Source organism: Littorina saxatilis, linkage group LG11 (genome assembly GCF_037325665.1).
Source record: "Littorina saxatilis isolate snail1 linkage group LG11, US_GU_Lsax_2.0, whole genome shotgun sequence".
Lineage (NCBI taxonomy): Eukaryota > Metazoa > Mollusca > Gastropoda > Littorinimorpha > Littorinidae > Littorina > Littorina saxatilis.
Genome location: NC_090255.1, coordinates 3,922,413 through 3,935,435, shown reverse-complemented (window position 1 = coordinate 3,935,435; position 13,023 = coordinate 3,922,413). Strand labels below are relative to the sequence as shown.

The following is a 13,023-nucleotide window of genomic DNA, read 5'->3' as shown; positions in this document are numbered from 1 at the left end:
CCCTCACTTACTTCCTCGCTTGCTTCAAAAGTAAGCACTTTTTCCGTCCCATGCATGCGAAATCCGATGTCGCTCAAAACGTAGGAAGTTGTCGCAAACTACCATCAATTACTTCCTCGTTTTGCTTCGAAGTAAGCCCTTCTTCTGCCCCATGTATACGAAAGTGAGGCAAGTTCTTCCGATGTCACTCAAAACTTCGGGAGTTTTCGCGAACTTCCCCCATAAGCATACGGGAACAGGACAAAACAGCTTCGTCAATCCAGGCAGCAAGGAAGTCGCTCAATTTTTGCGTGAAACACAAAGTAAACAGACATGCAAGAATAGCGAAATAGTGTACTGCGGTAAGCAGGGAAGCGCGCTTTTCTCTATTCTTTTTAACTTGTTGAGCTTGTTTCGAATAGAACATAATATATTTATATGTTTTTGAAATCAGGAAATGATAAGGAACAACATGAAATTATTTTTGGATCGATTTCTTCAAGAATAATCGAAGTACGAATTAACCTATTTTCGCTAATTGTGATCACATTTTAAGAGTAAAAATGACATATGTATATATTTTTAGTTTCAAAATTTGATGAAGAATATGCTGCCTTCAATTTTAAATCTGTTTGCGAAAAATCGATTTTAAGAACAACTTTGATGAGCCAACTCAGTAATTAATTTTTAAGCCTCCAAGCTGAAAGGCATTACCAAAGTCCGGCTTTTGTCGAAGATTGCCTTGTCAAAATTTCAATCATTTCCATAGAAAAATGAGGGTGTGACAGTGCCGCCTCAACTTTTACAAAAAGCCGGATATGACGCCATCAAAGGCATTTATCGAAAAAATGAAAAAAAATCTCTGGGGATATCATACCCAGAAACGCTCATGTAAAATTTCATAAAGATTGGTATTGTAGTTTACTCTGAATCGCTCCACACACACACACACACACACACACACACACACACACACACACACACACACACTCACTCACACACACACACAAACACACACACACACACACACACACACACACACACACACACACACACACACACACACACACGTGTCTGAGGGGAAGGATATCTGGACATTTGCCGCAAAGAAATATGTGTTATATCTGGATTTGTTTATTTCAAAAGCTACAGACACGGAGTGCGAGTGTACACATGTGTTAGACTTTTAAGAATACTTTTTGAGATTTAAAAAAAACCCCACTCATTATTGAAAGTTACACACCCAAAAATAGAGATTCTGAAACACGTGTTATATCTGGACATCTGCCACCTAAAAGTGAGTGATAGCCGGACATATGACCGGAAAGCTGTAAATACTATCAACTTTATCAAAATGGCGTTACATATGCGTGGTAGTACAAAAAAGCTACCAGTAATCCCAAATTATTATTTTTTTGACAGGGACAAACCAAGGGGAACTTTAACGCCTCTCGGCGTATTTTTTTTAGACAAATGTCTCCGCAGCTAATAGTTGGTAGACTTTATTGGATGTCGTTATTCAAATGCAATCCGTCAGAGACAGAAAGCTTAGAAAGGAATTACGTTGTATTGTTTTCCTGCTTTGCCTGGCTCAGGTCGGGAAATTCAGGATCGAAATGACCCAAGGTGCAACTCATTCCTTTTGATGAATTTCAAGTTTGTTATAAACGTTTTCGCAGCTGTTGGTAGACTTTATTGGATGTCATTATTCATATGTATCCGTCAGAGACAGAGAGCTTAAAAGGGAATTACGTAATTGGTAGACTTTATTGGATGTCGCGCGTTATTCAAATGCAAACCGTCAGAAACAGAAAGCTTAGAAAGGAATTACGTAATTGGTAGACTTTATTGGATGTCGTTATTCAAATTACAAACCGCCACAGACAGAAAGCTTAGAATGTTTTTGTTTTTGTGTTTTTTTGCGCATGAAAAGACTTCAGGCCAGATTTTCTTTACAAAACCGGGGAGGTAGGGTAGGGGAAGGGTATTTTTTTTTTTTGAGCATGAAAAGACTAGGTGTCTAAAGCAGAGTTCCACTATACTTTTTGGTTTGAAACGTTCACAAATGCTTTGGGTATTACCAAATGTAGGCAACTAGATGCTACAACGAATATATATGTCAAAAGGTGGGGATTTGTGCGCATGTTCGGGGTTATGCTCGATACAGACTAACACAGAACACCTAAATCCTAATGGGGAGCTGGGCCAATGTAAAACCAATGTTTTGGCGTCAAAGCATTTTTCAGATTGCTTCTAGATTTCTCTCAAAATTAATTAACTAGTTTAATCGATGTGCCAGCTCTGAGCAATAGCAAAATGGGCGGAGCTTAGGTTTGTTCCAGCTCTGACGCAATTCGCAAAGCGGACAATATAAGGCCCGTATAGATGAAATAATGTATTCCTGATGAAAGAATAGCATATATTTAACACTTCCTATCAGTGGATGCATCAAAGTGGTGAAATCTTCATGTTATGCGGCAAAAACGAAACGTTCCAGCTCTGAGGTGTTTGATCTCCCTTTCCCCGTCGCGATATAACCTTCGTGGTTGAAAACGACGTTAAACACCAAATAAAGAAAGAAAGAAAGAAAGAGCCGGGGGAGGAACGAGCCGGGGGAGTATCGAGCTGATCCCGAGTATATAATAAATGTTATGACCTTATGTTTTAAAATATAGTCTTGAGACAGGGGTTCCACTGTAGCATACACAGGCTAGGGTGTGATTTAAAGGCAAAAGTGATTTAAAAAAAAAGTACAGGTTACTTACATTTTTTGGTGTAAGTTAGACACGAAACCAGCACAACATAGTAGCAGAATGATAATATATGTATTTTGAAGGAATATGGAGCCTTGGAGGACAAAATAAACAACAACAAGAGGCAAAGCCTTCAAGGCTCACGTAAGAAATCGACAAACAGTAACACAAACTCAATCACTCCGTCACACATACACACACACACACACACACACAGAAAGAGCATAGGTGAAACTGTGCAAGAAAGCGAGACACTAGCTCTAGATCTTTTTGTCTGCATGTAGCCTACTTACAAGGACACGACTGCCAACTAGTCTCGGCCCGCTCAAAATAACAATGACCGAGACTTTCAGTAATTCCTTCGCGTGACGTCTAACCCTCTTACGTCATAATGTGACGTCAATGTAATATGACGTCTTCAAATGTTAAAGTTTCTACCACAGACATACACACATGTATACATGCATACATACATCTATATATATATACGACTTGTGTCTGTCTGTGTGTCTGTGTGTGAGTCTGTGTGTCTGTCTGTCTGTGAGTTCGCGATGCACGGCCAAAGTTCTCGATGGATCTGCTTCAAATTTGGTGGGCATATTCAGGTAGACCCGGGACAGGACACAACCTGGTCGATATTTCAACACGTGCTCTCAGCGCGCAGCGCTGAACCGATTTTGGTTCCACCTCAGCTACCCGGGCCCCCATACCGACACACCAAAGCCGCTACACCACATCACAACGCCAAAGTTCTCGGTGGATCTTTTTCAAATTTGGACACCGTATTCAGCTACACCCCGGACACAATATCATGTATGAGATATTTCAACACGTGCTCTCAGCGCGCAGCGCTGAACCGATTTTGGTTTTTGTGTTCATTTCACCATTATAAGTAACTCTTCCTTATCTTCTCCAGGTTTTCAGCGTTTACCTCCCTTCCTTCGTATGGTGCACTATAGTATGAGTGGGGCATCTTCGGATATTCCCGGCGTTCTGTTACTATTTTTAGAAGGTCACCGCAGTGTCCAGAACGTAAATTGGACCCGTAAATTATCCTCACTGTAAAAGTGCAAAGGTCGAATCAATTTATAGCCACGCGAAAAATACACTGTCATCTATCTCTCTATATATACGGCTTCTCTGTGTTTGTGTGTGTGTGTGTGTGTGTGTGTGTGTGTGTCTCTCTCTCTCTATGTGGGCAACACCTGTGGATTGTTCAGTTCTGTTTGTGATGTGGTCTGGCGGCTTTTGTGTATTTGTATGTACTGGCCTTCCTTTGAGAAGCCATAACAGATCAAAAGGGCTTAGAGATAAGCTCTAAATTGCTCAATCCTGTTTGAGTGGAGTTCGCCTCCAAAGGTGATTAACACGGTTACATTCGTCGACAAGGATGGGAATCGATATGGTCAGGAATGGCATTATGGCCACTGAATCATTTTCGTGCTGTTCCCATTCCACGAATCTGGGAGGGACCTAAGCTTGGCGGGTCCATTGTTCGGACCCGGCAAAGCCGGCGTACGGCTCTAAGTATTTCATCCCGGCGAAGCGGGTATTCCTCTAGTACATACATACATACGCACGCACGCACGCACGCACAGACAGACAAAAGTTAGCATTGCATAGGCTGCACTTACGTGAGCCAAAAACCACTACTACCACAACATTTACTTTTTTTTTAATATCAAAGTTCTAAGAGAAGATTTTTTTCTCTAAAAACTGAGCTTGATTTACAAAACCTGACTGATACAAAAGCATAAAATCCAATATATGTCAGCAAACATAAAAACAACAAAAATATTTAATTTAATTTGAAATCTAGCTGTTCTAAATTCAAAATATAGTTAAAAAGCAACTTGCTCATGTCATAGTAATAAAACAACCTCATATTAAGTTAAACTGCGAAAAAAAAGTGTGTGTGAACAGCAACAGGGATTGTTACTCAGGTTGCATCCGGACAAACACAAAACACAAGAGGCGAAGCCATCAAGGCTCACGTAAGAAATCGACAAACAGTAATTAACACACACACACACATACACACACACACACCCTAATACACACACATACACACACAGACACATACACACACATACACACACACACACACACACACACTGATTCACACACACACACATACACACACACACACACACACACACACACACACACATACACCACGACCCTCGTCTCGATTCCCCCCTTAACATTAAAACATTCACTCAATACTTGACTAAATGTAAACAAGTCGCGAAAGGCGAACATACAAAACATTTAGTCAAGCTGTCGAACTCACAGAATGAAACCGAACGCACTGCATTTATTCACCTAGACCGTATTCACGACTTTCCGACCTTGACATTGTAGTGGGGGTCAAGTGGGCGTCGGCATCATTGTCCAATCAGAAATTTTGATGCGCTTCCGCTTCCTGTCCCGCCCAGTCTGCGCAAAAGAAATGGCGCAAAACTGTTTGCGCGGAAAAAGGTGATGAAAAAAAGAACACAACCTGGTTTGATAACCAAATGATTGCGATCTTGCATTCTAGCATCATTTAATGTGGAACAACGACACATCTGATAAACAAATAGCCAGTTTGTTACCAACATGAGAAACTAGGGTTTAGAATCGAAGCGGTAAACCCGGACGCTGTTTGTACACGTAAATCCGGAGAAGCTATCGAAGTAGGTGACATGTCGTTTCACTCCGAGTGTGCCAGCACCGGCCCTCTACCCGCCAAACCCCCACTAGGCAGGGAAAGTGGTTCGACCTTGCATGAATGCAGGGCAAGTTCGAGTTTGCTAGCTAAAATTGCTGCTAGTGCTTGCCTTGTCTAGATCTGGAACTTTTTCAATTGGATTTTTTCTCTCTATTATACTGGAATAAGTGGGTGCTTTTCTAGATCAAAGCATCGACCGAATTAGATAATGATGTTCCTTGCATTGCATTCTCCTAAATCTGTTATTCTAACCAGTTTGTTTAAGAATATAATTGTTCGTTTTTTGTTGATAAGCTTACAAGATTTTTTCTTTTTTAAGTAAGTGGTTTCACACGTACAACATGAGACCCACATGCACTAGACAATGGAAGTTGAGGTCCTCGTTCAATACCACAAATGCCAGTATTATACTTCAGACTCCTTTTGGAGGAATGTGTGGGGTTTGGGTGTTGAACTTGAAGTGGCAGATTGTTTGCACAGGTATGAATGTTCGTACGTTCGTACGTGCACGCATGTATGCAGGCATTTGTTTGTCAAGCAGGAACATGCAACATTTTGTTGACCGTATGTGAGTGCGTGTGTAATAAAACCAACGACAAACAATACAAAAAGCTCCAGCTCTGCTTCTTCACCAGTCACAGACGCATTGCGTTGTTCAGCTTTCCAGAAATATATTAACTCAGTCAGAACCGGCTTCATGAATATTTTATTTCAGGAAAAAGTCAATCGAATCTACACAAAAAAAGGTTATTGCGTTGTTCTGTCTTTGAGACTGTACCACGTAATATTGAGCTTCTAGAAGAAACATGTCTGTGGCATAGTTTGACCCAACAGATAGAGAAGTCAACAGAGGTATTCTGCCGTCAGCAGCTTTATTGCTGTTTTGAATTTGATCTTGCATAATTTTATTACATAATTTTGCAACACACAAAGAAATCGTAATTGAATATTTTACGCAAAATTGAATAATTCGCAAACATGTTTGTATGAACAAATATTATTTTAAGAAAATATGAGTGTGAGGATGGACGTATTTTGAGTGAAGTAGCAGAAATTCTTTTTAAGTTCTTTAGCTACATGCACACGTTCTGTTAATTACGTTCTTAGCAGGGAGATCCAGATTAATAATACTGCTGTGACAGGTTGTGGTTTCCATACACACTTTGAATACAGGAAAACAAAAACAAAAACACAGTTAAAAAAAAATGTGCACATAGGATTAAATCATTAAAGTGTACAGAATAAAAGCAACATATGTACAAAAACAAATCTCGTGGTTCTCTTGTCAAACCCACTGTAGTAAGCACAGAATAGGAGAGAAGATTTTGGAGAAGGTGGCTTTACCTACTGAAGTAAATGATCAAGAGGATTCTAAGCATCCAGTGCTAAAGCTCTCAAATCACAAGACATACACACTTGTTGTGGCTATCCGAACTGTTGATTTAAAAAAAAACATACCTACAAATTGAAAACATCTATTACAAAATTATATATATTGTATGGATCTGTCTTTGTAAAATATACTGTACAGACAATTTTAAATAATCTGCACAAATCTCGTGGTTCTCTTGTCAAGTAGTAGGCACAGAAAAAAAACCAAAAAACCCTGTGTTTTGTCTTGTAAATTATACTTTACTAAATGTGTACAGTATTCTAAGAAAAAAAAATTCTTCCTTTTTATCATATCAATTGCCTCCCTTGAATTTTATTTGTAAAATAATTCTGAGAAAAAAAGCTTTCTACTTAAAAGCAGTGCAATCAAGAAAATGGGTACAACCTGTGTGTATACCTTTATTCCTTATTCTTTTTATTTAATTGAGGATGTCACAACGCAGTTTTACTGATTTAAAAAAAAAATTCGCTTCAAATTATCTCCCTTGAACAAACACTTCTTTTTACAATTAAATTTTGTTTACACGAAGAGGTAGTTTTAAGGGTATATATACAAAAAAACAATATTGCAACCTTAGATGTATTTACATTTGGACTAATTCCATTAAAAAAAAATTCAAACTATAAATGATAAATCAAAATAAAACAGATTTTGGGGCTGTACACAAGCTAATAGGATTAAACACGAAAGTCGTACCCAAGAATCGTCAAATACTTTTGCTAACAGCTATACTTAAACATAAGAAAATATGATCTGCATCTCTTGTTATGAAGATGATGGCACTGGTCCACCGAAGTGCATGCCATATATGCTTTACTGTGCGCTCTCCCTCTCAATGGTCTTTCTCTGGCTGACTCGATTCTGAGGATATAAAAGAAAACACATTCAGTACAAGCTGTAAAAAATAACAACAAAACTAGTATTACTTAAAGTAGCTGCTGGTTTCTGAGTATTTGATTGAAGGCCCAATCCGACTTGTAAGAAGTTTGCCCGACTGTCGCAGATTTGGTCAGGTATGGAGTAAAATCATGCCTCAATTTGGTAACATACAAACTGCAATATTCTAAGGCTGTGAGTGTGAGAATACATCGGTGCCACTTTTTAAAAACTTTCTTTTTGTGTGTGCGCATGTTTTAGTGCCAAAAATGAAGAGGCCGAGTGCTCTCTCTGCAAAACTTGTGTGAAGCTTCAGAGCTCTATCAATGGTTTGAAAGAAAGAACATACTTTTCCATTTTTGACGTTCTTGTTCCCTTCCCTGTGAAATTTACTGTCCGTAGGTTACCGGATTTTGTTAATGTCCGTGAAAACCTCAACTATTCATTGCTGAGTGCCTAGTGATAGCTATCCCCCCCAACGACCTAGCACTGCTGAATCCTGATTCTTCCCATTGTTTGATTCTGTAATGAAATTGTGTAGTTGGTAGTTATGTGAGCTTCTTCTTGGAGGGGTGGGGGTGGGGGGGGGTGCTGGTTGGTTGGGTTTTTGGGGGTTATTAAACCATCAGATTAAAAAGTAAGACTTCATTGTATAAATGTGCAGATATTTGTTCAGGTGCCCACCATTTTCTATGTGAAAACATGTTGCTAACTAACATGAACCCAACCATAAAACGTGATGTAGGTGAGTAGCCCATCTAGAAAAAAGAACCTGTTCTAATTCGGAATTAGAACAGGTTCGTTTTTCTAGATGGGCTACTCACCTACATCACGTTTCATGGTTGGGTTCATGTTAGTTAGCAACATGTTTTCAAATTCTCATCAGGTAATCACGGCTGACACTAAACACAGAACAGGTGGGAGAGACATAATTCAATTTACTCACCTTCCTTGCATTGTGAGACTGGCCATATGAATCTGCTGAAGTAGTTCCTGCACATATTTAATCAAATATTCATCTTAATAACGTGTTAATATCGCTTGTTCTAGCAAATCAGACTTGACAGTTTTCTGATGGCTTGCACAATTTAAGAGCTTGCCTGTCCCCAATCATTACAATAAGAAACAACATCTAGTATGCAAGTATTTTCAGGGTATGAAGGTTTTAATATAATGTCGGTTCTTCTGGGGGCATGGAGAAACAACTTACAAAGTAGAACATACACAACCAATTCCAAACAATTTAGGTCACACCATAGTTTAACTCACAAACAAACAACATAAATACAATAAACAGTCTGCAAACGCCTACATGTTGTCTACACTAGGTATAAAGAAACAAAGAAGCACATGAAGACGGGCTTTGTCAAGTAGACCATAATAGCAAATGAGCAACAGCTGATGATCCAGACCACCAAATTGACATGATTTCCCCTTATTCAGTTTGTGATTGTAGTCATATTGACGATGCATGACTTCAATTTTTCAAAGTAAGTCTCTTGGTGCGTTTACGGATACATTCATTGTCACAATTACGACATGCTAATGTCTAACCTGGGTAAACTTCAATTCATGACTTTTTTCAAACTGGCATAGAAATTATGAGCATACCAGAATTATTTTCCTGTTAGACTGTCTTCTTCTTTTTCTTCTTCTGCGTTTGATATTCAATTCATGGCTGTCATATCGTCAGGTCAGTGGCTGCCATGAAGTCTGCAAATTAGATGATATTGTAAAGAAAGTACATGTAAGTAACATCTCATGATATTCTAACTTCAATTACATCACCTGTCTCACAGTCTGCCTTTTTAAAAATTAATGAATAATTTCAGTAACATAATTTTTAAGTAAAAAATAAAAAGGTATGAGAAATAATCCTCACTTTTTTTGTAATAACCCTCACCACCAATTGTTTTATTTCATTTCCATTTTAACAGATTTAGCACCTCTCCGAAAGCCAGAAATACACTTTAAATCCCACGCCCCCCCCCCCCTCGGCCCCCCCTACATAAACTAATTAAATAACTAATTAAGGAAAAAAATCCTTACATCATAAAAAGTCAGAACCACCAAAACCACCCCCCCCCCCCCCCCACCCATCCAATAAAACCTGAATACAAAAACACTTCAAAATAAAAAATGAAAACATTTAATTCCACTTACAAAATATAAAAGTTGTTATGCTTTATTTTCATTATCTGTTTACAAACACATAAATTGCTGTGCAAATCTTTTTAAAAACATCAATGCCTGAGACACCAGTAACCTGTTTATATTGTTGACCTTGTAGCTTTTCAGTTTAAGAGGCTGTTCTGGAATCTGCACTAAAGTCAAACATAACCATGAATACCGTGGGAAAAATATTACATCACCAAGACCGAAAAAATAACACCAACCGACACTCCTCACCCTTATTTTACCCACTATGCCAACCCAAAGACTGGAAAATAATAATCAAATACAGAATGAACAAAAATGCTTGATTTCATTTCTTCAATGATAAGTTGAAAATCTTCATTCTTCATAATAATGTTATTGGCATAATGTGTAATTGCCACAATTTACAGAGTTTAATTAAAAAAAATGATGCGATAAAAATCAAAGTGAAAACATTTGTTTTTATACTGATACCTTATTTACCTTGTGGCTTGTGTGCCTCAGGTTTAGGAGCGGCTCAAACGTCCTCTGCTCCTCAGTCTGCAAGAAATTAAGCGATGGCCTGAAGCAGAATAGAAAAAGAATCTTTTGTCAGCACCCTGTGTATGTGTGTGGGTGGGTGTGTTAGATAAATAGGCGGGGGGGGGGGGGGGAGGTGCAATAGCTACCACGCCTAATGCAGTCTGCAAAACAAGTGCAACACTTCTACAGAGCTTTTATGATACAAAGCTTCAAATAAGAAACACATTACAATCAAATGAAAGCTGAGCCTGTCATTGCAAAATAAGGAATATACAACAATCCAGTGGCATGTAAAATATTGTTCCTTCAGAAAGATGGCTCTGACAGCAGAAACAATTTAACTTGAAGTTTGAGTCCAAAATTATTTCTCTACATTAGTGAACGTACTTGCAGTAATACCCCTCACACATGAACTATTCACAGACTGAATAACAGTGTGTTCCCAATGTTGCTTCCGTGTATCGGTTAGATCCATCTCGGTTAGATCCATCTGCAGAGTACGGATTGTCATCCGTTTAATATTAAAAAGGAAAAACAATCAGAACTTGTCATCAGTGATCAACCTACCTTGCAAGAGTGGGGTGAAACACTCACTTCCTGCCAACATGTCTGCAAAAAAAAGAGGAAACAATGCCAATGAAAGCTTAAAATGATTCTTGTGTTCAATATGTGTACACGTGCTTCATTTCTGGGGTGAAAGTGTAAAATATATCGATGGATTGATAGAACAATATAGCCTCAAGTTCACCGCACCAAAAAATACTTATCAATCAACATTGTCATCACTCGATCAGCTATTCCATCTCTTTCATTTTGATTAGTGCTTTTGTGAACAAGAAACACTTAACAAGTGGCTCTATCCCATCTCCCCCCTTTCCCCTATCCCATCTCCCCCCTTTCCCTCGTCGCGATATAACCTTCGTGGTTGAAAACGACGTTAAACACCAAATAAAGAAAGAAAGAAATCTCTTTCATGTGTGTGTGTGATGGTGTGAGCGTGTGTGTGTTTGTGTACGTGTGTGTGTGTGTGTGTGTGTGTGTGTGTGTTTGTGAACAAGCTTTGAAAAACGTATGTTTACCTTGCTCTAGATCTACTGATTTTCGTAGGCGGAGACTTCTCTGCCGTGAGGGCGGCTTCGTTTCCCTGGCAGAATTCAACATCTTGTACAGATCTGCTGGTGATTTTCTTTTCCTCCGCTTCGTGAGTCACTTGATCCACAGATTTAACGAACATTGAATGTTCTTTTAGTTCTTGTGACGGAAGTACAATCAAGGAATTAAGTGGGCATTCCTGAGTCCTCTGCTGACTTCATGTCCACAAAGTAAATCGCACAAACTTGCAGGGTTTGAAGGGTAGTTTATTACTTTGAAGAAGAACAGCTAGTCGTCGCTGCCCGTTCAGCATTCTTCGCGCGACTTTTGCAGAGGAAGGCAATGCAGTTTTTTTCCCTGCTGAATGTTGCCAGGGTGCACAAACTGAGAAAGCATTCCCGATTTTCCACAATGTTCTACTTCTTTAGAGTCTTTTGCACAACATGATTTTTAACTGCCAGTGTACGTCTAATTCATGATGCCTACCTGACAGCTGGGTCAAAAGTTACGTTCGAGAAAATATTCGAACTAAGTTCCAAACAACTCAAAGAGCAGACGTGTAACATGTGGGATTTTGGCAAGCGGAAACGCCGTAGATCTAATGTCATTCAAGGGTATCGTAATGTGGGAATGTCAAGGCCAGTTTTTGACTGGTTTTGAACTGAAGTTGGGCTCCGAATGGAAATAAACACTTCCTCCAGCTGCGCGACCCATTGATAACAACAGTTGGAACTGGTAGGAAGATGAACAGGTCTTGTGAACTGGCTACACACTGTTACGGTTCAAGTTTAAGTTCAAAGTAAACACTCAACTGAGGTGGCAGGTAATGGCGGACTTGACTTCCTTCATAACCAAATATCACTCTTCTGACAAAAAAACGCAAATGCTATGTTAAACCGGAAAATAAATAAACCGGAAAAGGAAGCGCATCAAAACCAAAATGGCAGCCCCCATGAAATCCGAAAGGTCACGGAAAAAAGCCGTGAATACTCGTAGCATCGTCAGTCCACCGCTCATGGCAAAGGTAGTGAAATTGACAAGAAGAGCGGGGTAGTAGTTGCGCTAAGAAGGATATCACGCTTTTCTGTACCTCTCTTTGTTTTAACTGTCTGAGCGTGTTTTTAATCCAAACATATCATATCTATATGTTTTTGGAATCAGGAACCAACAAGGAATAAGATGAAAGGGTTTTTAATTTGATTTGGACAATTTAATTTTGATAATAATTTTTATATATTTAATTTTCAGAGCTTGTTTTTAATCCGAATATAACATATTTATATGTTTTTGGAATCAGCAAATGATGGAAAATAAGATGAACGTACATTTGGATCGTTTTATAAATTTTTATTTGTCTTTACAATTTTCAGATTTTTAATGACCAAAGTCATTTATTAATTTTTAAGCCACCAAGCTGAAATGCAATACCGAAGTCCGGGCTTTGTCGAAGATTGCCTGACCAAAATTTCAATCAATTTGGTTGAAAAATGAGGGCGTGACAGTGCCGCCTCAACTTTCACGAAAAGCCGGATATGACG

The 13,023-nt window shown here is 38.9% G+C and overlaps 1 long non-coding RNA gene across 2 annotated transcripts; it reads right to left on the bottom strand.

Annotated features, from left to right (window-relative positions):
• Positions 1-6,134: 6,134 nt before the first annotated feature.
• On the bottom strand, positions 6,135-12,430 carry LOC138979432 (uncharacterized). Of its 2 annotated transcripts, none has more exons than XR_011460026.1 (6): positions 11,473-12,430; positions 10,961-11,002; positions 10,346-10,433; positions 9,326-9,427; positions 8,661-8,707; positions 6,135-7,699 (listed from the first exon to the last, which is right to left on the bottom strand). It is a non-coding gene; the product is annotated as an uncharacterized lncRNA (long non-coding RNA). The 2 variants fall into 2 exon arrangements; XR_011460025.1 differs by having other exon boundaries at positions 10,355-10,433; positions 11,473-12,426.
• Positions 12,431-13,023: the final 593 nt, after the last annotated feature.